The following is a 24,013-nucleotide window of genomic DNA, read 5'->3' as shown; positions in this document are numbered from 1 at the left end:
CATGTGCGTAATTCTGATTAACATTGTGGCATATGCATAAAAAGGTTCTCATTGGAAAGACCATCCGTAATGAGTCAAAAACATAAGGATTTTACACTTAGGAAATTTGAGAAATGTCTTTCACAACTAGGACTGAAATAACACCGCGCGAAACAGGATGATTTTATTGAGCACAGAAAGTTACTGAGGCATGTGGGAAGTAGCGTCAGGGGCCAGAGCTTGGCGCCAAACTTTTAGCCGTAGCGCCAGACGCCAGTATTGGCGCCAGGCGCTACAGTTAAAAGTTGGCGCCAGTCTCTGTTTGCTGGCGCCAATTTCCCCCAATACCGAGCCAGAAATATGCGTTCTAATTTCGACCGGTTTTTCGTATTGTTTGCTCGATCCTGCTTCCTGATTGAATTTTTTTTTCTCATTTTTCTGAAACCCATATGTGTTCTACATATGGACATAACCCTCTGGGAATTCATGCTCTATCTACCCGATTGAACGCTCCTGGCAACAAAGGGTACATCTGAGAGGTTGAATTCACCAAACCATGGAAGTGAGTTTTTTCTAAAAACTCGCGGTGTCCTATCCACACGCGTTAACCCTTCACGGTTAGGCTTCTACGCGGTGCATCTGGACAATTAACCATGGACCCTATTTGACTAAACCATATCCCGAACTTTAGAGAACTAAAGCCATGGTTAGGTTGCGAACTCATTGCATCATATTGTGCCTACTTGACTAATTGTGCATTATTTGTTGTGCATATATATCCTATGCTCCTCTTAACCGTTTGTTGATTTGTGTTGAGATTATAATTAACGACTTAAAGAAATTTGCCTAATTAATTAATTAATTAATTAATTTGAGTCAATAAAGTTTTTTCTTCTTTTAATCGGAATCGACCTAGTACGACTTTAGGCATACCCCAGTTGACTAATAATACCGAAAACAGTCCCAGACCGAGGCTCCAACATTGGTGCCAAAATCTGAGCTGTAGCGCCACTGTATGGTGTGTAGCGCCAGACATTTACTAAAAAGTCTGGCGCCAATCACCTTATTGTGACGCCAGTCCTGTCGCTTGGCCGACAGTTCGGATTATTTGTCGAGTCATCACCTAGGGTCTAGTTAACCAGTTTACTAATTAATTCGGTTAATTTTCGCTGTCAATAACACCTTGTCAAGTCATTAATGGAGTCTTGGTCACATAGTCTAGCCACATGGTCATGATACGAGTCTTAACGCACCATTTACACTCACTAGTCTTAGCACACACTTTGAGTACACATCACCATGACCATGTCGTAGGCCCATGCATGAGTCGGTCTTTCCGTCATTTGAATTGGGGGGTACATTCTATTCCTAATTCTTCATATCCCTCCATCTAAATCTCTCTTCACATTCTTCCATCTTTCTTCACCTCCTCCATCCATTGCATGTTGAATAAAGTTTGAGTCAAATAATTACTATAAGTATCCCCAAATTCCTTTCCCACAGTACTTGGTCGAGGAGAGAAGGGCGATTAATCAAGGACAACACCTTTGTTCAAGTCTCGCTTTTTGATAAACCGATTCGTCAAAAGAGGAAGGCTAAGAAGATAATGGCAACTCAAGAAGAAGTCAATGATCTTAAGAACCAATTGGCTACTGTGACTGAGACACTGAAGCTTCTCGCACTCAAGATCGACGATCCCGTAAAGCAACAACGGATGGACCTCATGCAAGAAAGTCTAAGCAAGCTATCTAGTGACTACAAATTTCAGGACATGAGTTCACAAGGGGTCTCGTTGGACAAGGAACTTCTTCCGCATAAGTTCAACACCGCTGACATCCCTAAATTCAAGGCAACAGACAACCCTTACTTCCATATAAGAGCTTTTGAAACTATAATGAACATTAAGGGTATCGATAAGAAGGTTTTCCCCTCTCTGTTCCCACTATCTCTTGAAACCGTTTTCCAACAATGGTTCTTCTCCCTTGACAAGGAGAAAACCTCTACCTGGGAACCGATAGCAAACGCTTTCATTGATAGGTACAAGTGCAATATTCAAGTTGAAACCGATCATAGACAGCTTGAGATGCTAAGACAAAAAGAGAATGAAGGCTTTACTTCTTTCTTTAATAAATGGAGGGAAACTTCCGCCAAGATGATTGAGGTCCCCACTGAAAAAGAATCCGTGAGGATGTTTATCAAAAATCTCCAAGAAAAGTATTCAAAGCACTTAAAATATCAACACAACTTGAATACTTTCAAGGCCGTCTATGACATAGGTATCGAGATCGAAGATGACCTCGCAAAGCAAAAAGCTACTAACAATAGCAACCACGGTGGCTGGAAAGGAAAGAAGAGCGACAATCCTTCTTCTTCCGAAAACGCCCACTCTAGTAATAATGTTAGTACCTTTGACCATAATGATGTCCTAGCCATGGGCAATCAAGGATCTAAAAGGAAACCCAGGCGAGAGTTCACATCCATTGGAATGACCTACGATGCTGCTTTCGATCGTCTCTATGATCGAGGATTAATCAAACCTATTGGCCCTACCGAGGATCCAACACCAGAAAATCGATCTTCGAGATGGAATCCAAATTCCTATTACAAGTACCATCGAGGAAACGGTCATACAACCGATGAATGCTACAGGTTTCAAAATCTCATACAAGACCTCATAGAAGCAAACAAGGTCCCATTGCCTCTAGTTAGCGAGAAGACTGGGTGATGATGAAGTAAATGACACAAGACAAGAGGCGAGCTGCAACGACAAGATTTCATGGCCTCTTTTTTCTATTTCTTTTTCATCTTTTCTTTCCCCAATAAGTCTAGCATAGGCACCTTTTTTCTTCCCTTAGATTAACTTTGTAGATTCTTTATTTTCCTTTAATAAAATGAGCATCTACTTCCTTGCACATGATCATCACATTACATTGCATAAAAAAAAAAACCATGTCGAATTAAGCACAAGGTATACTAATGATTTGAGGCACCCCTTGTAGCCACATCATATCTCCTTTCGCCCTTCAATTATACTTTCTTCATAAACCACTTTGAGCCTCGTCTAACGATAGACCCTTCTTTTTTCAACCTACATCTACCTAACCTTGGGATGGGATGGTGTGCAACTTATGCAATTTTCAAAGAACAAAGCTTGAGTGATTTCAGAAAATCAAAATAGCAAAAATAAGCAAAAGCAAAATAATAAATAAAAGTGTACAAAAGGGTAAGTGTTCCAATGTCTTTGATATGAAAGTATCTTCGATAAGAACACGTCTCAGATTGCGTCTCTTATCGAGTGCTCGGTACCGTGCCTGAGAAACATGAATGCCAAGTGAGTGATAGACCGCATGATCGGGATTGCCCACACTTATTAAAATAAAACAAATGCTAAAGCAAAAGATAAAAGAAAGAGCTAAAAAAAAAGAGTAGAAACTCAAGCATAAAATTATAAAGATTCAAAATCAAGGTTGCACACCTTATCTAGGGTCTTGAGCCTTTATCCCCTTTTTCTTCAGCCTTTATCCTAACCACGTTACAACCCTTAAAAAGACCTTTTTGAGGTATACACACTTGTGCGAGGTTTGTCTAGAGCTACGTTCGGCCTGATTCCTTACGGATACGTAGGCAACCTCACATCGAGGTGCGGCCGTAATAAAAATGCATCCATATTCACATTCACACACTTACACCATGATCATATCAAGGGATCTCCAATGCTTATCCCTATTCATTTAGAGCTAGACCTTGGGGGCTTGATCCCTACATCATTAGCTTACCTAGCCTAAGAGTCACCACCATTTGACTCTTTTCAATAATATATTTTTCCACACACTTAGCTCTTGCGGTCTAGCCTTAGTGTCACTTTCACACACCGCACGGATACATGACCAAATATACTTCCCTTAGGAACCCTTTGTCATGAAATCTTAACGCTGAAGCATGCTTCGTCAAAATCACTCATAATTGTCATTACATAGAAGTATGAAGTGCTTAGCCTCCGTGCTTAAGTTACCCAAATACTTTCATCATGGAGTCAACAGTTGAGATAGCCTAGGATGGATTAATCCTTGAACCTTGAGAGATAGTATCAAACAACATTTGACAAAGCTCATTCAACATGCATTCGAAAACTTCGATTCTTTCTTCGCGTCTTTCTTTTTCGGGAGAAAGTCGGTACCCTCCACAAAATTGACGGAAAATTTTTGCTTTTGCATTTTTCGAGTCGTACGATCACATTACAATGCACACACGAGTCATGTACACATTGAGTCATGTCGTGTCATATCACTTTGATTTGAGTCTAACACATGTGTCATTACACTTTGAGTCGAGTCAACCTCGAGTCAGTCAAACATATCGAGTCAAGTTTATACCTTGAGTCGTGTCAAGTCGATGAGTCAAGCAATGCTAAACCTTAGGTCAACCCTAAGATAATTGAAAAGATTGGCAAAGTTCTATAGTCAAAAATAAATACAGGTGCAGCAGAATAAGGAAGACCCTACTCCAATTCCTAGCGCCAGAGATATCTCAGCAACGACAGAGCTCGAAGCCTCTCAGAAAGGCGATTTTGACCTCATGCAGCAATTTCGGGTTCCTTGGTACGCCAGTTAGCCCCTATAAGCAATTTGACATGATTAGTAGTCGGCTCGATTACAATCGTAGTAAGTGATTGACCTGATAAAAGATCGTCTCACTTAGCTTAAGCGCCTAAAACACTGGCTCATTACAATCGGTTTAAAAACAATCACTTAAACGACAATATTTTCAAATATGGATTGTCGCGCATTCTTCTTAAACGACAATTTTTCCAAGATTGGATTGTCATCTCTGGCAAAGTTTCCAAGCGTGGATTGTCGTGCTCCTTCTTTGTTTGACATGTTTTTCCAAGTTCGGATTGTCATACATTCATAGATCGCTGGCAAGTGTTCCGAGATTGGATTGTCATACACCCAGTTCCCTATGGAAAAATTTCCCAAGGGATTGTTGTAGGTTTCTATTCATCATAAATATCGGCAAAAGTTCCTCAACGTGGATTGTCATTCATTTCAGTAAGTGGCAAATTTTCCCGAAGTGGATTGTCGGTCGACTCTTTTTTGCAAATGTTCTAAGACGCGGATTATCAATAGTGGCAATATTTTCCCAAAAGGATTGTCACATAGCGTTGGAAAATTTCCAAGGTGGATTGCTTTCAAGAGTTATATTCCAAGATGTGGATTGTCGATCGTAGCAAAGTTCTTATGAAAGATTGTTACGAAGCAATGGCAACTTTTCCAAAAATTGGATTTTGGCAAATTTTTCGAGGTACGGATTGTCGCTTCATCGTGACAACATTTCCAAGGATGGATTGTTACGTGGCATTGACAACTTTCCCTAAATCGGATTGTCATTCATCATGCAAGAGTTGTGTTGGCAACTATTCCCAAAGAAAAGAGGATTGTCATCACAGCAAAAGCACCGACATACTGGTTCACAAGCAGCAAAGCGCCGATGTACTGGCATAGCAAACATTAAGAAGTAGTGATCTTTTCGAAGACTATCACAGCGGAAATTAGAGTCATATCAAAAAGAAGCTCTTTGTTCAGAGACGAGTGAACATCAAAACAACAAGGTGGCGTTCCCTAGATTGTGGAGAGTTGTCACAAACAACTGAGGATTGTTTCAAGTGAAGCAATCTTCGATGATATTCCCTTGGACGCGGAATATTATCATTGCGGAGGGGGATCGTTTCAGGCGAAGCAATCTTCTAATTTGGAAGCAGTTACAAGGCGTAGCAGTTTTCAAGCGGGATGGCATTCTCTAGCTTGCATGAGGTCGTCAAAACAACGGCAACAGCGACAATCGGTTACTTTCAGAGACGTGTGCTCGACGATGCAAGATACGCGTTTCTTAACTCTTTTATCTGTTTAACTAATGCTAGTTTTGCAGGTATCGGCGTTACAAGAGTGATTTAGGATCGCAGAACGTTCTGAATCATTCTCCGTCCCTATCGTTACTTTGACTTTCGTTTTCGAAACTTGCGTTTCTCCAAACTCAGTCAAAGTGGGGGCTTCTGTAGACACCCATTTGTGTCTCCCCAAAACCAAACCTAGTGATGAGTGCCTTTCACGTCGAATCATAATCGAATGAAACGAAAGTGTGGAAAGGTCTAGTGTTGCGGAAAGTTTTATTTCTTTTTCTCTTCTCTCTGTTTTTGAAAACTTTATTTTAAGAAAACAGTCAATCCAGTTGGTTGGTCCATGATATGGGTCCAATAGTGGTGTAGTTGGATGGGGCTTGCAAATACCTTTCCAACGATATATTATAAGCCCAATTCCGATGAATATTGAGGAATTTATGGCCAATTTACTAAACTGGGCCCGGTTTGAGTTTTAAGTACGGCCTAATGATCTAGGGGAGGGCCTAATATAATTTATCATTCCTAATGCAATTAGGAATGGTTTTTAGTCTTCTAGAACATTCTAGAAGGTCTTATCATTCTTAATTCAATTAGGACTCTTCAGAGTTTTAATTAGATCAAATAGCATTTTCGACTGAAATTATATTATTTTATCTTCCAGTACGGTAAGTTTATCAGATTTTCGAAAACGCGTTGAAAGTCGATTTGGCGTCCAACCCAAGGCCTTGGCGCCTGGAACCAGGATTGGCGCCAGACGCCAGCATTAGCGCCTGGCGCTAGCCACTGGTCCTGGCGCCAATGAGCCAGGTCTGGCGCCAAAGTGGTTTTGTGGTCTTCAGACTCTGTTTTGATAAATTATCTTTTTTGGATGATTTTCTCTATAAATATCGTATCAAAAACTCCGTTTTCATGGACGGATTATCAATATTCATTCACCAAGAATCTTCAATTCTCTTCTTAAAAAAATCATTCTTTCTTTTCTAAAACTTTGTTTTCTCGAATACAAAATTCCGCATTCGCAAGATCTTGATACGCCTAGCCATATTCGAAGTTGCCTTTGCCCTAGACGTGAAAGATTTGATTTTTATTGTCTAGTGACATGCTAGGGTTTGTTATTAATCTTGTTAGTATCATGCCTAGGATCTTGCTATGTTTACTATGCTTTAACATGATTATAATTATGATTGATATTATTATTATTAATGATGTTGATTATTTATTATGTTGCTTGACACATATTATTTTATATTGTTATTGTTTGATCACCTTTATTGCATGCTTAAAGGGAATTGGTACTTGTAATCACGTTTAATAAGATAATTAATAATCTTGTTAGGGTTAATATGATTATAATTCAAGTGATCGCCAATAATAGTTTATTTGTGCATTAAATTCAACCAACATAGATTAAACAGGTTTAGGGTTAATCCTATTGATTGCATGTTAGTCAGAAAGCGCACATGAATACGAGCAGAATAAAGTAGAGGCTTATTATTAGGGCAGGTTCAATCTCTTTTAGGTTGGATTTGTACCTTCATCCCCGAACCCTTATTTGGTTCATGACCTTATGGAGTTGACGATCTCTTGGATCGTTAAGGGGTGTAACCTTCACCTCGTGAACGGTTTACAAGTTCCTTAAAAACTTGTTGGCGACTCTTTTGCTCTATCTTCTTCCCTTTTGGACGCCACCGTACTTTAGTGTATGATCACAGTGGGGTTCAAGCTAGTGGGATTTTAAAGGCTTGAAACTATTCCCTACAGTCCCATGTCCCGACCCGAATATCTCGGGTACCCGAAACCCGGGTACCCGAATAATTCGGGTCGGGACATAGGGTACCCGAATTTTCCAATATGGTATTTTAAATCTTGAGTATCACAACCAAAGAGAAAAGCAGATTTGATGAACAAAGAGGGTGAATCAATAATTTCAATGCTAGAATAATTAAAATGAGAATTATATATAAAACAAATTCTGGAAAAATGAGAAAATCATAACATTCATCAAATTTGTAATTTACTTCCTTTAATTTTTTTTTAGGGGTCAGAACTTACAAGCAATAAATTTTAGATCAAGTATCAATTAAATCATCAAGGTATCAAACTAACTACTATTTGTAATACACCAAAATAGTGGCCTTTTCAATTGGGAATTGAAGACATACTTAGCTTTACTTACACATACAAATTTAATATTAACCCATCATCAACAACCACCTTCTTCACCAGATTGTCATCCACACCAGAGAATTTGAAGAAATTTCCTTCCAGAATATGGATGAAGAAGAACTAGGCTAGCAAATGTGAGGAGAGAAAGAGCACTACGATGTAGTGACTAAAAGCCGACCTACCATCGAATAAGAGGGGGCTGAGCGGCTGACAGCTTAGTCAATGTAGTAGGGTACGATGCAGCTAGCGCGCGGCGGGGGGATGGAGTGGAGAGGAGAGAGACTGAGCAAGCAAGTGTGAGACTGAGAAAGAGGCTTAAAGAGAAATGACTGCGGGAAAGAGAATGGGAATAAGCTAAAAAGTAAAAACCCTAACTTATTTCAGAAAAATAAATATTTAAAAAAATAACTTCGGGACAGCGGGTACCAGCCTGAGTCAGAATACGGCCCATGTCCCGACCCGAAATTTCAAGTTTTTAGTGGGTCGGGTACCCGACCCGAACAAATGGAAAATATTTTTTTAATTACCCGGCAGTTTTTTTGCGGGTCATCGAGTTTTCGGGACGGGTCAAGCGGGTCGGGTATTTTTTAACACCCCTATCTGTGACTAGAATTGCGCAGATCTTTTATGCATGAGTTTAACAATATTGATTCGAGATTCGACAGATGAGAATTAATGTTTAGGTCTAGTTTCAACAGGCAGGTTAATTTATAAATGGTTAAGTCGAGATTCGAAAGATGAGATTTAATACTGGTAAATTAATTATGTGATTGTAATACGTAGCGAAAGCCCTTTATGATCTGATTAATGTATGCATTGATGATTGATTAATATGTTTTACCCTGGAAAATTATTTATTGGTGAACCTATGCCCAAGATCCTTTTATTCATTGTTTTCTACTTATTCTTAATCTTTGTAGTTTAGTTCCTTTTGATTATAACATATTGGTTACTTTATAATCTAGATTATATTAGTTAATTAGGAATAGAAAGACTCGTTTATCTGTGGATTCGACCCTACTTCCCTATCTACATTAGTTAGAGGATTTAGGAATTACTTTTGATTAGAGGATACGACTTTAACCTGTCACAGATCTCCACCTAAATTTCCGCACGTTTTTACTCCTATTCAAGTTACTAACTTGACCGTCGGAGGCGGAGCACCAACCACCTGGGGTCTCCGTTTTTTTGCAGGTACAGTTCACGCGTGGACCAGACTTTGTGACGTAACTCTCCCAAGGGACAAAAACACCCAAAATAGGTTGTATGCTTATGCTGATGCTATTGCTAATGATAATGTTATTGCTGACGATTCCTGTTTCTTTTTTGCTAATGCTATCCCAGTTTAATTCTTGTTAGTAATTTACTCGCTTTTATTTCCAAATCCACAGTTTATGCATAAATTTCATAACCATTGGTTACCACTTGAAGTTGTAAAGCAATACATGTTTGGCCAATTTACTAGCTTTTATTTCCAAATCTATAATTTGTGATAAATTTCATATCATTGTTTACCACTTGAAGTTGTAAAGCAATACATGTTTGGCCTTTTGAGGATGATGTTGCTTTCTTATGAACATCAGTATGTTAGTTTCCTTGCAAAACAATTTTTAATTCATTTTTCATTACTTTAATTTGTTATCACCTACCAAACAAGGTACTTATTTTCCAGTTGTCCTTATAGTTAGCTTTGTGATAAAATTTTATGGTATTACATTACTTGATGTTTGGCAAAACATAATGCTTTTTAGTGTGTCTCATGCCACCTCTATTCTTGGAGAATTTTTTTTGAGGATACAGAATTATGAATATAAAAAATGGATATTAGGCATGGGATAAGTTAGTCTTAGGTTTGTCAACTGGGTCATCATAATCTGTATTTATTCATGTTTTTTTTTAAAAAAAATTTAAAAATTTCAATTTATTTCTTATACAAAGTAATAATCTTTTCTTTCCTTGAGATTTAAATTTTCAATAATTTTAACTTTCAAGTTGCCTTTTCGCTCAGACATGTGGGACTTTCATTCCAATCTCGAATCATAACTTTCATATTATTAATATTTATTTGGGTTTGGCTCATTGTTGGAAGAAGTACCATCATGTTGTAAGACCGACACCACCTTTTTACCATAACAACACGAGAGATTGCCACCCACAAGGCCACAACTCCATGCACACAGAATTTGAGCCAGAGATCACCTAGAACAACCACTATTTTTTTTAATCAGGCACAAATGCACAATGGTATTTTGTATCTACACTTTGGAAGAGAATATGTATGCTTAGCTTGGAATTAGAGGTTTTGGTGTTCTCATACTGCAAAATATTCCGAGGGTGCACCCTTAAACATCTTTTTTTACCTGCCTTGTTGAGTACCAAAGCATGCCTAATGCAGAGAAAACCCTTGTCAGTGGTCACCAATTTACCATTAATCGAGAGAAAGATTTTAAATTAGAACAGTTCTTGTAAATAGTGAATGGCAATCTATTTTCGCATCTTCTCTTAAATATATGGAGACTTTGATGATGAAATCTAGTGATATAAAGCAAACCTACTTGATGTTGTCATTGCTACTTTATTCAAGTACTGGTCCAATCGTTGAGGTAGTTTTTGGAGGTACAGAGAAGCATTGCATAGATGAGGGTTGAGCTTTATGTGGGTTGGGTTGGGTTGTGGCCTTGTAGAGGTGGTGCAGCTGGGGGGCTGATAGTGGTTGTTGTAGTTAGCATATGAATGGAGAGGGTGAAGAGAGGATTTAAAGATGAATTTATTAACAGGGTTGTTAATTTTTAATAATATGGCATGATCATTATCATACTTAAGACAAATTTTGGCATGCCCATCAAGAGGTTCTTATGGTTTTGTTACTACTACCTATTACACATGCATTCTGGATTGAGGATATCCTCATGGGTGTATATATTTTTATGAATGGCTAGTTTGCTACTTGTTTTCTTGTTTGGCAAACCTAATATGAAATTTTTTATGTACACCCGGGTACAAGCTATACCCAACCAATACAAGGTTTGTTTTTGCTCATAATTAGATGATTAAATGAGCAATAATCCATCAAAACTATTTGGTGCACCTTGTACCCGGGTATATGTAACAATCTATCCACCCATAATATCTTATATTTGTATTCATTGAGGTGTTTGGTTTAACATCTCTATTGTTTCTGATGCCTATCACAGGTGCCAAGGAAAAGGGATAGTAACCATGATGGTACTTTTTGGTGGGAGGCAGTGTGATCTGATTAATATTATCTTAGATGGTTTCAAGGCAAAGACATTATTAAGAGTAGGCATCCTATTTACAAGAGAGATTGCAAGGGAGATTGTTTTTTTTTTGGAAAACTAATCAAGGGCCTCTTCATATTTATCTTAGATGGTTTTAAGGGAAAGATAGATTAATTTTGATTATGCTCTTTTGCTGATTATGCTAGATGCCTTTTTTGGAATGCTGATGTGATTATTAACTTATCTTGTGCAGTACAATGACAAAATTATTTGTAAATAAATAGTGCCTATCATGTAATTATTTTGACCATGTTGCAAGGGAAATTTTCTTTGGAAAACCAATTAAGGGCCTCTTCAGGATGTTTTTGGGAGAATTGATTTACAAAGTAGTTATAATTTATTTTAGGATAACCCCATATTACTAAATTGCTCAAGCTCTCTTACATGATGTCATTGTGCCTTATTTTTCTTCTATTCTCGTGTTAAATTGATTTTCTTTTTCTTTTAACATACATTAGAATGGGTTAGGTAAAAGATTTGCTAGTAGTTTCAAAATAATTCATAATCAAGTCATCAACATGTATTCATTATAATGTGTTACTATTTATTTAGGGTTTATCCACATTTAGGGAATTTTTTAATTGAGAAAAAATTAAATATTTGTGAAAGTAGGATTAGTTGGAGAGAAATTATAATATTGTGTTCTTTAAAAAAAAACAGAGATGTTATAATTATTATGAAACATATATTGAAAAAAAAATGTGTTTAGTTTATTACATGTTTCGTTCATATTGCTAGAATATACCACCTTGTGATTTATCGGATCTTATTTGAAAAAATTATATACAATGACCATACAAACCAAAATATTTTCACATACTTTTTGGCAAAGGAAAGACAATGTTGTGTGATTGTGTAACAATCATAACCTCAGTTTAACACTCCGCTTATCTGAAGATGCTCTTTCAACCAATTTTCCTGTATGGCTAAGTTTAGCAGGGGTGCTCTTGGAGGTTGTGTCGCGCCTACTTAGAGAGCGCTGCAAGATACGAATTGGGATCCCGCCCATATCAAAGTCTTCTTTCAAAGATTTTGTCAAAAACCGTATTTCAGTATCTAACAGCACTGTTTTCCCCTTCACAAAGGCAACAAATGTTGGTGGTCGAGCCTTCACTTGTGTGAAGTACTTGACCTTTGACTGTGCAGCCTGATCTTTTCAAGAGTGCCTGCTCATAACCTAGAAACAGAGAATCAACACCTTTAGGATCTGAAAATCAGTACAATGTGGATCATCTGCACTCAATTCAAATTAGGATTTCATTAGCAGCCACTGATTCTTAATCAAGACAATACTTAGGCTTTATATTTCCATCCGACCTCAAACAGAGAAATGGCACCTTTGCCATATTTTGGACACTGGTTTGTCTTCGACAGACTAGGAAGCTACCATGGCTAACCATTAGTAATAGAGTAAATCATGGACTTGTGAATAATTATCAAGAATTCAAGATCAGGACTCCGGCAGATCCTGCTTTGTCTTAGTCAATTAAGTCACAATTTAGTCACTAACACATTTTGACCCTTGTGTCAAGTTGGCAAAAGAATTGTTTAATATCTATATGACCTTTAAAGGAAAATGGAACCATACCTTTCGCAACCAACGATTAAGTCGGGCTGTTGACAGCTGTAGACACCATTTCTCGTGTCAGTAACCTGATGCATGACTGCTATACGACCCTTTCCCCCCGAGCAGAAACAAATATAACTGGTATTCCAGTTACCTAATGACAGGAGAGGGTTAGTTTTATAAAAATAAGACATTTCATGATCTCAGTTAAGATTTTGGTGCATAACAACTTAACAAGTCAAGGAGTTAAGTTTATTTTAAGTACACGTTATAAGATATTTAGATATGACAATGTTACATCGATTACCAAAGATGTTGGTGAGTAATTTTTCAAGAAAGAGAGGAGGAGAAGTTCAAATTAGGGTTTCTTTACAAACAGAGCGATCTGTGAGACTGACTAACAAACTCCTTCCTTTCATTCTCTCTTCCCCAAGTTCAAAAACAAGGAATAAAGCCCAATGTTCTCAGATGCAATTAGTTTTCTTATTTCCTCACTCACTTATAACTGAAAGGAAAATTTGTTAAAAAGGACCAAGGAAGGTGACTCTTTTGTTCAGAAGGACCAATTAAGACAAAAGTTGTTCAGAAGGACCACAAAACACAATTTGGGTTGTTGAGGGGGACCATGTCACATGTTCAGGCAAGTCAACGCCAGAGTCCGGCGTTGACCGTCACGTGCTAGGCACGTGACTCATTAAGTTGGCTTAATTTTTTTTTTTCTTTTTTTCCCCATTAACCCTAACTAATTCCCCCCAAAAATCACCTTTTCACCCCAATTTTGTATTTCTTCTTCTTTCTCTCTCCTCGAAGTGACGAGCCCTAGAATCAAAGCAAGTCTGCAATTGCGCCTCTTTTTTATGACAAATTATTCGAGATTGCAATTGAGGAGAAGAGGAACAAGGTTAGTACTGTGAATTTGGTTTCAATTTGTCGAATTTAGGGGATTTTGCTTGATGTTGTTCGTTTTTGTACTTCAAAATTGAATTTGCAGGAATAGGAATATGGGAGAACTGAAGAGGACTAAGTGCAATTGTGGGATTCCAGTGGCGCAAAGGACATCGTGGACCCATGGTTATCTTCTGATATGAATTTGCTCAAGGTTAGAGTAGCTTGCATGGAACAAGAGAAACAAAGGCTAAGTGAAGAGAATAAGAGGATGAGATGAAGAGGTTGGATGTGAATCAAGCTATCATGAACTGTGGTCAACAAGTTGACATTAACAATCATCAACTTCTTATTTTACTTGTATTTTGTGGACTTGTATCAGTTGTTGTTAGTTCCATTGTAGTGAAACTTAGCATTTGAATAAGTAAGTTGTAATAGGCTGGTGAGATATGTTGTACTGCCAATTTGGTTTAATGAATCACTGTTTGACTTCCTTTATCTTTTGGTTCCTTGTTTTATTTTTTTTAATGTAATGCTTAAATCTGATAAATCAAAACAAATTCAGAAAAAATAACCAAATAAAAAACAGGTGATATAACTTGAAACTTGAGCTAATCATTGCAATCAATTCAGAACAGCCAAGTTGAAGGTTTTAGTACAAAAATATGCTGAAATTGCAAAGTTGTCCAAAAAAAATGAAAAGCTCATAATTTTGTCTTCAAGTACAACACTAATTTTCTGATACACAACTGTTTTGGGAAGGTTGTGATGCTTGGATGGCATTAATAGAGGCTGTCCTTTTTTTGTTCCTTGAGGGGGCAGCTTGCCTTGAAGAGGTGGGTGCTGATGGAGTTGAAGCAGGAGTTGCTTGCCTTGAAGAGGAGTTTGCAAGCTGAGATGAAGTTGGAGCAGTTTGTGTGGCAGCTGCGGCAGAGGTGGTTGCTCCTTTGTCATTTTTGCGTGGTCTGCCTTCTTTGTTGACAGGTCCCTTCTTTTTTACAGGCCTGAAACACTTTTTTGCATTGTGTCCTACACCACCACACCTAGAGCAATTATTCTGCTTGTAGGGTCTTTTGACATACTTATCTTTACCCTCCCCTGGTTCTTTCTTCCTTTTTTTCTTTGATGGTCTTCCAGGCATTACTCTGTAAGGTGGTGGTAATGGTTCTGGCAGTGCAGACCTCTCCCATTGCTTCTGTCCAAGCATTGCATGGAAAGCAGGACCATATGTTGCAGCATATGTTGTTACAGGGTAAGCTGGATGCACATACTCCTCATAGTTGTGTCTTTTCTTGGAAATGCAAGCCAAAGCATGCCAGCATGGGATGCCCATCAAGGTCCATCTATAACAGCCACAGCTCTTGGATTCAAGGTTTACCACATAGGTATCACCCTCATCATCAACTTCAAACTCATGGACATCTGCCTGTGTAACCCTCATATTATAAATCTGTTTTTGACCCCTCTCTATCATCTTCACAACACTTGGCATGATCACTCCTTGAAAATCTTTTAATCCCTCCCTCTTTGCACAACATCTCATCATTACATATCGTCTTATCCACTCCATCAAAGATAATATTGGCTTAGCCCTAGCCTCTTTCAAAACATTGTTGAATGACTCACAACAATTATTCAACAACATCCCTGATTTGGCTCTAGTGCTAAACCCATGCCTAGCCTAATGACTAACTGGGATGGCAGCAAGGTAGTTATAAGCCTCAACATTTAGTTTCTTTATGTCCTTCATGTGGCTATCAAATTGGTGCTGGGTTCAAATACACATGTATCAGTAACTAAACATTCATTAAATAAATACTCATAAACATCATATGTTGTCCTTAACACACATTCCACCAATCATATAAGTTAAAACAAACATGCATAAACATATTCTGTTCTGAATGAACATTTCACTAAACTCCTAACTTAAAACAAACATGCATAATATTGGCAACCAACATTTTTGCTTCATACCTTTGTGGAAGATCTAGCAGCTTTCCAAAAACACTCCCTGTATGCCTCACCAGGGAACTTTCCCTTAAAATTTGTCCAGATATGCCTACAACAATATCTGGTTTCAGCATTTGGAATTACAGTCCTGAAAGCATCCAATAGTCCCTACAATGCAACCAAGACAGTCAAAACAAAACCACAGAAGACAACAAAAATTGCAATACAAACATGCATAAACATAACTCATACCTTTTGTCTATCAGACAAAAAGGCCACATCGGTATCCTCATGCTCCCTAACCCAAGAAACTGATTCAGCCACAAAACCCAAGTCCTTCACCAGCAGATCAAGAAACCATGTCCAGCTTTCTGAGTTCTCAGTCTCAACCACTGCCCAAGCCACTGGGAATATGTTATTATTCCCATCCTTCCCTACAGCTGTAAGTAATATGCCTGGGTATGGTCCTCTCAAATGGCACCCATCAACCCCTAATATAGGCCTACAACCAGCCATGAAACCTTCTTTACATGGCTGTAATATGTACATCCTCTGAAATATAGGTGGGGGGTTTTCCAGTCCTTGGAGCTTCACAACAGCTGAGCTACCTGGATAATATTTCCTCACAATCTCCACATACTCCCAAACCTTTCTGTACTCATCAGCAGCTTCCCCATAAATCATCTTCAGAGCTTTTTGTTTTGCATTGTAGCAGTTATAGTACCCAACCTCAACACGTAACTCCCTCCTAACTCTTTTCATAAATGCATTCATCTTGTAACTAGGGTCATCCCTAAAGTCCTCAGGGTATCTTTCTGCTAGGTAATCTGCATTTACCTTATCATTCTCATGCTGATGCCCACAAACATGAGTTAACCTTAGACTTTTTATTTGGAAAGTCTCTTCATTCTTTACTTTTGCAGCATAAACCTTAAACAAACACTTCCTCCTCTTGTTACACTTACACTCAACCAATCTGCCCTTCTTCCACTCACAGTCACACCTCCTTCTACATACACAGTTATTCTATGGCTCTTATTATGCAAGAAATAGTAATTGTAGCCATTCTCAATGGCATGGTGTCTTAAAGCTTTTCTTAACACATGCCTAGTTGGAAATTTCAACCCAAGTGAGAACTGAATGTTCTTTTTAAAGTCAATGTCTGGGTTGAAAACAGGGTATCCATCTATTTCATCATCAGAGCCATGAACACTATGTAGATTATCATCACTGTCATTCAGATCCTCATCATCATTCAGCTGTATAGTCCCACCATGCACTCCCTGAAACTGACCCTCTGCAGCTTCTGTATTCCTATGGGATTTAATAAGGCCACCCAAACTACTAGCTACTGTATCACTTATCTCATGGTCTACATACTTAGAAAACAAATCATCATTACTCTTGTCCTCATAATCATAATCACTCAAGCACACATCATGGTCACTGACATCACTGAAACTCTCAAGTTCACATGGTTGTTCTAGATCTTGTGTTTCTGGGATGGGTTGTAGCTTAAGTCTCAACCTTTTTTTGGTTTTTTTCTGGGTTGGAGGTAAAACAGTCTACTGGGTGGGTTTTGAAGATAAGGTCAAGGTGTTTTGGTTTGTGGTGGTTGAGGGAGCATTTTGTAAAGGAGACTCTTCATTTTCAGATCTAGGGTTTTCAACAAAAGCATCTTCTTCCTGGGCCCCACCCCTAACCAGGTGTGACTGTGTTGCTGAGTCACTTTGGTTTGACTCACTTGTAGCAATAAAACTACCCAAATCTTTTGTACCCCCCTCAGATTCTGTGTTAGTGTACCACCCATTTATTGGCCCATAATATTTAGCATAATCCACCCCCTTAGGCTCATGCACAAGGTAAAGATGATACCATCCATCATCTTCTCTCCCAAATAAAAAGTCAGTAATATCCCCATCATCTTTCAGCTCTTGCCTACCAGAAAACAAACTATGTCCATCCTTCCTAAACCATAGCTGACCCATTTCTTTATATCCCAATTCCCTTATAACCCAGTCCTTAAACACAAAATAAGCCAACTCATCCACATTTGGGTGCAATGACAACCCATAGTAATCACTGTCACCTGGCTCATAGGTTGTTTTTCCCTTTTTAGTCACAAATTTCCCCCCATAATACAATCTTATGTTAATTTTTTCACTCATTTTAATCCCTTCATATGGCACGTGATCCCTACCGTTAAACCTGATTGAAATAATCAACAAAATTTGACTTAATTTCCTTCTATTTAACAGCAGCCCAGAACACAAAACATTGTAAATCACATTTCACACAAACAAATCAAACTACCAATAAAGTATTCACAATTAACCAAAATTAACTAGGTATACTGTTATTTAAACATTATTTCATTATTTTAATCCAACTTAATTAAATAAATGGACCACAATTCAACAATTAAAAAATCGCAACTAACCCTAACCAATGGAACTACAAATTTCCAATTGCTTACCTCGACTTTTGGATTTTAGTGTAGCTGAATATCAAGTCATTAAAAATTATCCGCCTTTTTCGCTTTCCCTTCTGCTTTCCCTTTCCCGTCGCCATTGTTAGGGTCGAAAAGCAAAAAAATAAATCAAGAAAATGGTGAGTAAACAACTAAATTAAGCTGACAGGAGAGAGAGAACTAAAAGACTTTACCTTTTAATACCCTATTAAATTGCTCCTCTGATCTCACCAACAATGGCAGACCGAACTAAATGCATGTTCAGTCACTTCGAGGAGAGAGAAAGAAGAAGAAATACAAAATTGGGGTGAAAAGGTGATTTTTGGGGGGAATTAGTTAGGATGAATGGGAAAAAAAAGAAAAAAAATAAAATTTAGCCAACTTAATGAGTCACGTGACTAGCACGTGACGGTCAACGCCGGACTCCGGCGTTGACTTGCCTGAACATGTGACATGGTCCCCCTCAACAACCCAAAGTGTGTTTTGTGGTCCTTCTGAACAACTTTTGTCTTAATTGGTCCTTCTGAACAAAAGAGTCACCTTCCTTGGTCCTTTTTAACAAATTTTCCTAACTGAAATTGGGACAATCAACTCCTCACCCTTAAATTATCTCATACACTGCATACCAGACCCCTTGATAATTAAAGCACAAATAAGTTTTGTGGGAATTACTATATCATTAGCACATGGAAGATAATAGAACTGACTCATCAAACAAGCTCATATGTTTAAATCTTGAAACACTATCACAACTCACAAGAGATAAAAAGGATTAGCAATAGAGAGCCATAGAATGAAAGTTTTAAAAAGCAAACCTGCGGTATAAGTTTCTGAATCTCTTCGGGAACAGCTTTAATGAAGTCTTCATATAACTTAGACTTCTGTTTTCCTTTCAAAAGATCCATTTTGTTTACGGTTACTATCAAAACACGTCCTTCTTCCACTGCCTGTCTAGCTAAAACTATTTCGGCATGCTTCATGCTCTTCTTGGTCTTTGAAACCTAATAGCCAAAATGAGGAGACAATAAACAATCAAAAATTTATTATGGTACACTAACAAGAAGAGGAAGCAAATCAAATCTATATATAGAAAGGCACAATTTGAGAGAGAGAGAGGGCAGGCTTTATGCCAGACGGGGGAATTTCTATTGCCTCTATCACAGCAGTTTCTCACACAACTAAAAGGAATTGAACTAAATCTAGAAGACATCATGCATTCAGCATGCTAGGAACTTGACACAGGAGCTGCATACTTCAAGAGCTTTTAGCACTATTACTACATATATTTCTTACTTATATTATTATTTCCTCTGCTACAGTTTCTCTCACTTTCATTTTTCAAATTGTTTGAGCTTCTGATTTTACTATGTGCTATTCTCCAATCATCGTGATTGTTTTGATTCAAAAACAGCCTTTCTCATATAGTTGCAGGCAATAATGATACATGGCTCAACAACCTCTTCAAACCCCCACCCAAAAAGGTTGGAGTTGTCTCACTTTTTGATGAAGTGAATGGGTTAGCAAGAAGTTGCTGTTGAGAACAAGTAATGAAGATTTCAAAATTCAAACCATCTCTTGGTTACAAAAAATTACTAGCAAGATTTTGTCAATGAAAATATTCTTCTCCATATTAATGCTACGTAGCTTAAATAGTGGAGTTCATCAAGAGTTCTTTACGATGAGCTATATCATTAAAACTGAAGGAAATGGTCTGTCCCATGGCAATTTGGCCAATATCGTCCATGGAGCAGGGACCTGGCCAGTTAAGCAAGCTCAAGCCCATAAATTATGGTAGTAATTAGACCACCTGTTTTCTATTGAGCAAAGTTGACTCTCATAGCATTACTGTGGCAATTCAAAGAAGAGGATCCATTATGGATGTTTTGGGCATACAAGAAGAAGAGGATCCAAACAAGAAAAGATGAGAGTAAAGATGAAACTACGAAAGTAACAAGGGGTGGAGTGGGATAAAATTAAAGGATTAAAAAATGAGATGACAAATTGTTGGGGCATGTTCGGTCACGCCAAACAGGAAAATAATGTTTGGTGATTGAAGATCAACAAGTCATTCATAGCTTTGCTGGTTTGCATAAATGGTGAGGTGAGATAATTCTGTCCCAGACAAGGTTCTTATTTTAAAGCTTTGCCTTTTAACTGCCAGCTCTATAACACAACTATTTATGAAAAAATGACCCACTGTAGTAAGTTAAGAACCTCTCACAGGATAGCAAAAAAAAAAAAAAAAAAAAAAAGTGTAGCTTGAAGAAGAATTGGAATGAGAATTTAAGGCAAATAATGGCTTTGCTGAAGATTACAGATGATAACATAGCATTACTAGTTTAAACTGAATTATATAAAATCTTCTTATCTAAATAAACTGTCTAATGTCAACCTTAAACATAGCACTGCAAGAGAGAATCAGTGGCTCACCTCCTCTCCATCAAGAACCAATGCAATTACATGAGCCCTCATAAGATTTTTCCTGGTTTGCATAATGCTCAATGAAGCAGGGCCTTTCTCTTTTGTCCTCTCCAACCACCCAGCAGTGTCAACCTGAAGAAAGTAAACAAAATATAATTCACATTTTTGGAAGTCATAAATCAGAAGTCTGCTAATTTGACATTTCATGTGATACATTTTGGAACATCCAGGAGAGTGTGTGATAGTACCAAACATTTAAGGAGGTGAAAGATTATATTTCCTCCGTTCTTTATTACTTGCCCCGCTTTGACTTTTACACTATTCACCACCCCTCCTTTGACCGTCTTTTGTGAATAATATGTAAGGAAAAATATATTCATGTATGATCTTTTTGGATTCGTCTCAAAAAGTACTATCTTATAATTTTTACTTATGAAGAATTTAAGTTATTGATCGTTAAAGTTTTGCATTGGCAAGCATGATAAAAGAAACAGGCCAAGTAAAAAATAACAGAGGAAGTATGTATTAAAATTAGTTTGAGAAATATAAATATAATTTAGTAGAGCCATATTAATTAGGAAATTATCATTATCTGAATTCCTGAAGTATGTTCTTTCCGTGCATATTTATAATATGAAATCTTCTAAAAGCAGTGTCTAAACGCATCAACTAAAAAGTTTTAGCAGTTAAATGAGGTAAAATAACTGAATAACTGTCCTTAAGATTTGAGAAATATGATGGAGGCTCTAGGAACAGTAAGACGATACAAAAAAAATAAGAACGGTAAGTTCTTGATCTCTATGTGAAAGTAATATAACAGTACTACTATATAAAGTGTATCCAGAGTAATACTGAGAATTCATAGAGCAGGCTATTAGGATAACTAATTGTAAATGTATAATTAGAGTAGATTAATATAAAACTGGATCACAGAAACAACCTCTCAACTATTAATCAAGGACCATCCACACAAGACATAATACAACTACTTATTAAAACGTTCTGAATGCATAATCAGACTTAGGGAGGAAACAGGGTCAAAATTTAAACACTGATAAAGACCAGTCACAGAGTGACCAATACAATTTCCTCTAACACATGTCAACAGAAGAATTTTAGACCACATTAAAAAGCTTATGATGAAATGGGTTATTGAATACAGATCAAGACTTTATGAAGTTGCGCTATAAGTATTTTCTCATATTGGTAAGCATCTATAGATATTGTACAGGTTAAAGACTTTATGGAACCATAGTTTTATATGTACAGGTGCAGGGTTTGAAAGTTTAACGCTTCTTAAAAATATACGGAACCATAAATTACAACAAATATAACAAACAAGTTTGAGAGCAATTAACCATATAAGGGACTTGGTCTACATGACCCAAGCCTGAAAAAGGTGCAAAACACAAGAAATACAGCCGGAAACAAGCTACGAAGAACCAGGGACCAATTTAATTAACAGCGCATAAGCCACTTGATTAGGCATCTTTAGAGCACTTTGGTGCTACATTATGTATCTTCTTCACTTCAATCATGACAATGGTTAGCCCAGAAAGATTATGGGCTACTATATTAGGCATCTTTAGAGCACTGTGGTGCTACATTATGGATCTTCTTCACTTCAATCATGATAATGGTTAGCCCAGAAAGATTATGGGCTACTATATTAGCTTCTCTTCTATTGATCAGAAAAGAAATCTTTTAATTTATCTTGATGCAGGTGTACACATCAGAAAACGACTGCATATTCATAACAGCAGTGGCAGATCTTGAAAAAATTTCTGTAGAGGGTTGATCAAAATTAAACGTGTTACATATAAATACAATCATACAACTGAAGTAATACAAACAAATGAGATCAATATCGCCAAATTTATACTTCACTAATAGTCTAATACATCCTAAGGTTTAGAATAAACGGCTATTTCACCAAATGCCACTGAGAACTTAAAAAATTCACCAAATGCCATCGGACTTTTCAGAATTCACCAAATGTCACTCAGTTTTTAAATAATTCACCGAGTGTCATTAATGACTAACGGCCGTTAACTCCGTTAGTCATTAGGGTCTAATCATGACACATGTCATGATATGATTAGTCTATTTATTTTAAGTCATAAAAATTAAAAGAAAATCAAAAAATTAAATAAAAAAACCAAAAAAAAAAAAAAAACCCAAAATTTTCCCAGCCACCTTCCCACCACCGCCAAACCCTAGCCTCTCCCCTTTTCTCGCCGGAAAACAGCCGGCCACCCCTTTAACCACCAAAAAACGGTCGATCGACCCTTAAGCACTCCACCTGACCCACCGCCGACCCCCAAAACCACCCACACAACCTGCTCCGACCCCAAATACCACCAACATGAGCTTTGATTTAAACAACCAGCGTTTTCCAACCACCGCGCAAAACCACTCCTCCTATCCTTCACCCTTGAAAGATGAAATCAGCCATAGAAATCGACCATTGTAGATTTCCATGGTTGATTTCAGTCGTTTGAGGGTGAAGGGTTTCCACAGTCGGGTTTTATTCTGGAATTCTGGGTTTCCATGGTCGGTTGTGGTAGCTATGTGATGCGTCGTGTTGGTGCGTGAGGTGGTTGCGGGGGTTGGGGTGGGCATCAGCGCAAGTTCGTCGGGTAAACGGAGTTTTGTGGGTCAGTGTGTGGGTGCTAGAGTCGAGTAGGCAGAGTTTTGGGCATTACGTGAGATGGTTTCGATGGTTTTTCAGGGGATTAAGAGGAGTCAACGGTTTTGATGGGGCCAAGGGGTTCCAGCGGGACGTCAAGGGTTCCGGCGGGTTCCGACGGAAGGTTAGAGGGTTCCGGCAGGAGGTCAAGGAGTTCCGGCGGTTGGCTTTGGGCAGGTGGTTACGGTGGTGGGGTTGGGTTGGGTTGGGTTAGGATTTAGAGTTTTTTTTAATTTTATTTTTTTTTATATTTTTTAAACCAATAATCGATTGTCATGTGTCATGATTAAGCCTCCGTTAATCATTAATGGCACTCGGTGAATTATTTAAAAACTGAGTGGCATTTGGTGAATTCTGAAAAGTCCGATGGCATTTGGTGAATTTTTAAAGTTCTCAGTGGCATTTGGTGAAATAGTCGTAGAATAAAATTAGATAAACAAGTAATAATAATAGCTAGAGAATCTAGATGCTAGGAGATAAAGTAGGTGGAAAGGTCAAAATACTTAAATGTGGGTTACAAGCTTTAGCTTTGCAATTGTAGAGTATATTAGAAACCATATACGTAGTACAATAGTTGGGCCTACTCTTACACATTTTTTTTACTAGGCTATGTCAATAAATTACAATTAATTGGTATACACTAGACCCTAGTGTAGGTACCACACCCTACACCCCCCCTCTAAACGAT

At 37.8% G+C, this 24,013-nt stretch overlaps 1 pseudogene across 1 annotated transcript in view; it reads right to left on the bottom strand.

Moving 5' to 3' along the window:
* Positions 1 to 16,527: 16,527 nt before the first annotated feature.
* Positions 16,528 to 24,013, bottom strand: part of LOC145556354 (uncharacterized) — a 23,458-nt pseudogene continuing 15,972 nt past the window's right edge. The window contains exons 18-20 of the transcript XR_014091840.1: positions 20,646 to 20,768; positions 18,222 to 19,216; positions 16,528 to 17,953 (exon numbers count right to left, since the gene is read on the bottom strand). The product of XR_014091840.1 is annotated as an uncharacterized LOC145556354 (transcript). The remainder of the gene's footprint in view (positions 17,954 to 18,221; positions 19,217 to 20,645; positions 20,769 to 24,013) is intronic.

This window comes from Chenopodium album, chromosome 1 (genome assembly GCF_948465745.1).
Source record: "Chenopodium album chromosome 1, dcCheAlbu1.1, whole genome shotgun sequence".
Taxonomy (NCBI): domain Eukaryota; kingdom Viridiplantae; phylum Streptophyta; class Magnoliopsida; order Caryophyllales; family Amaranthaceae; genus Chenopodium; species Chenopodium album.
This window is presented reverse-complemented; position numbering and strand designations above follow the sequence as displayed.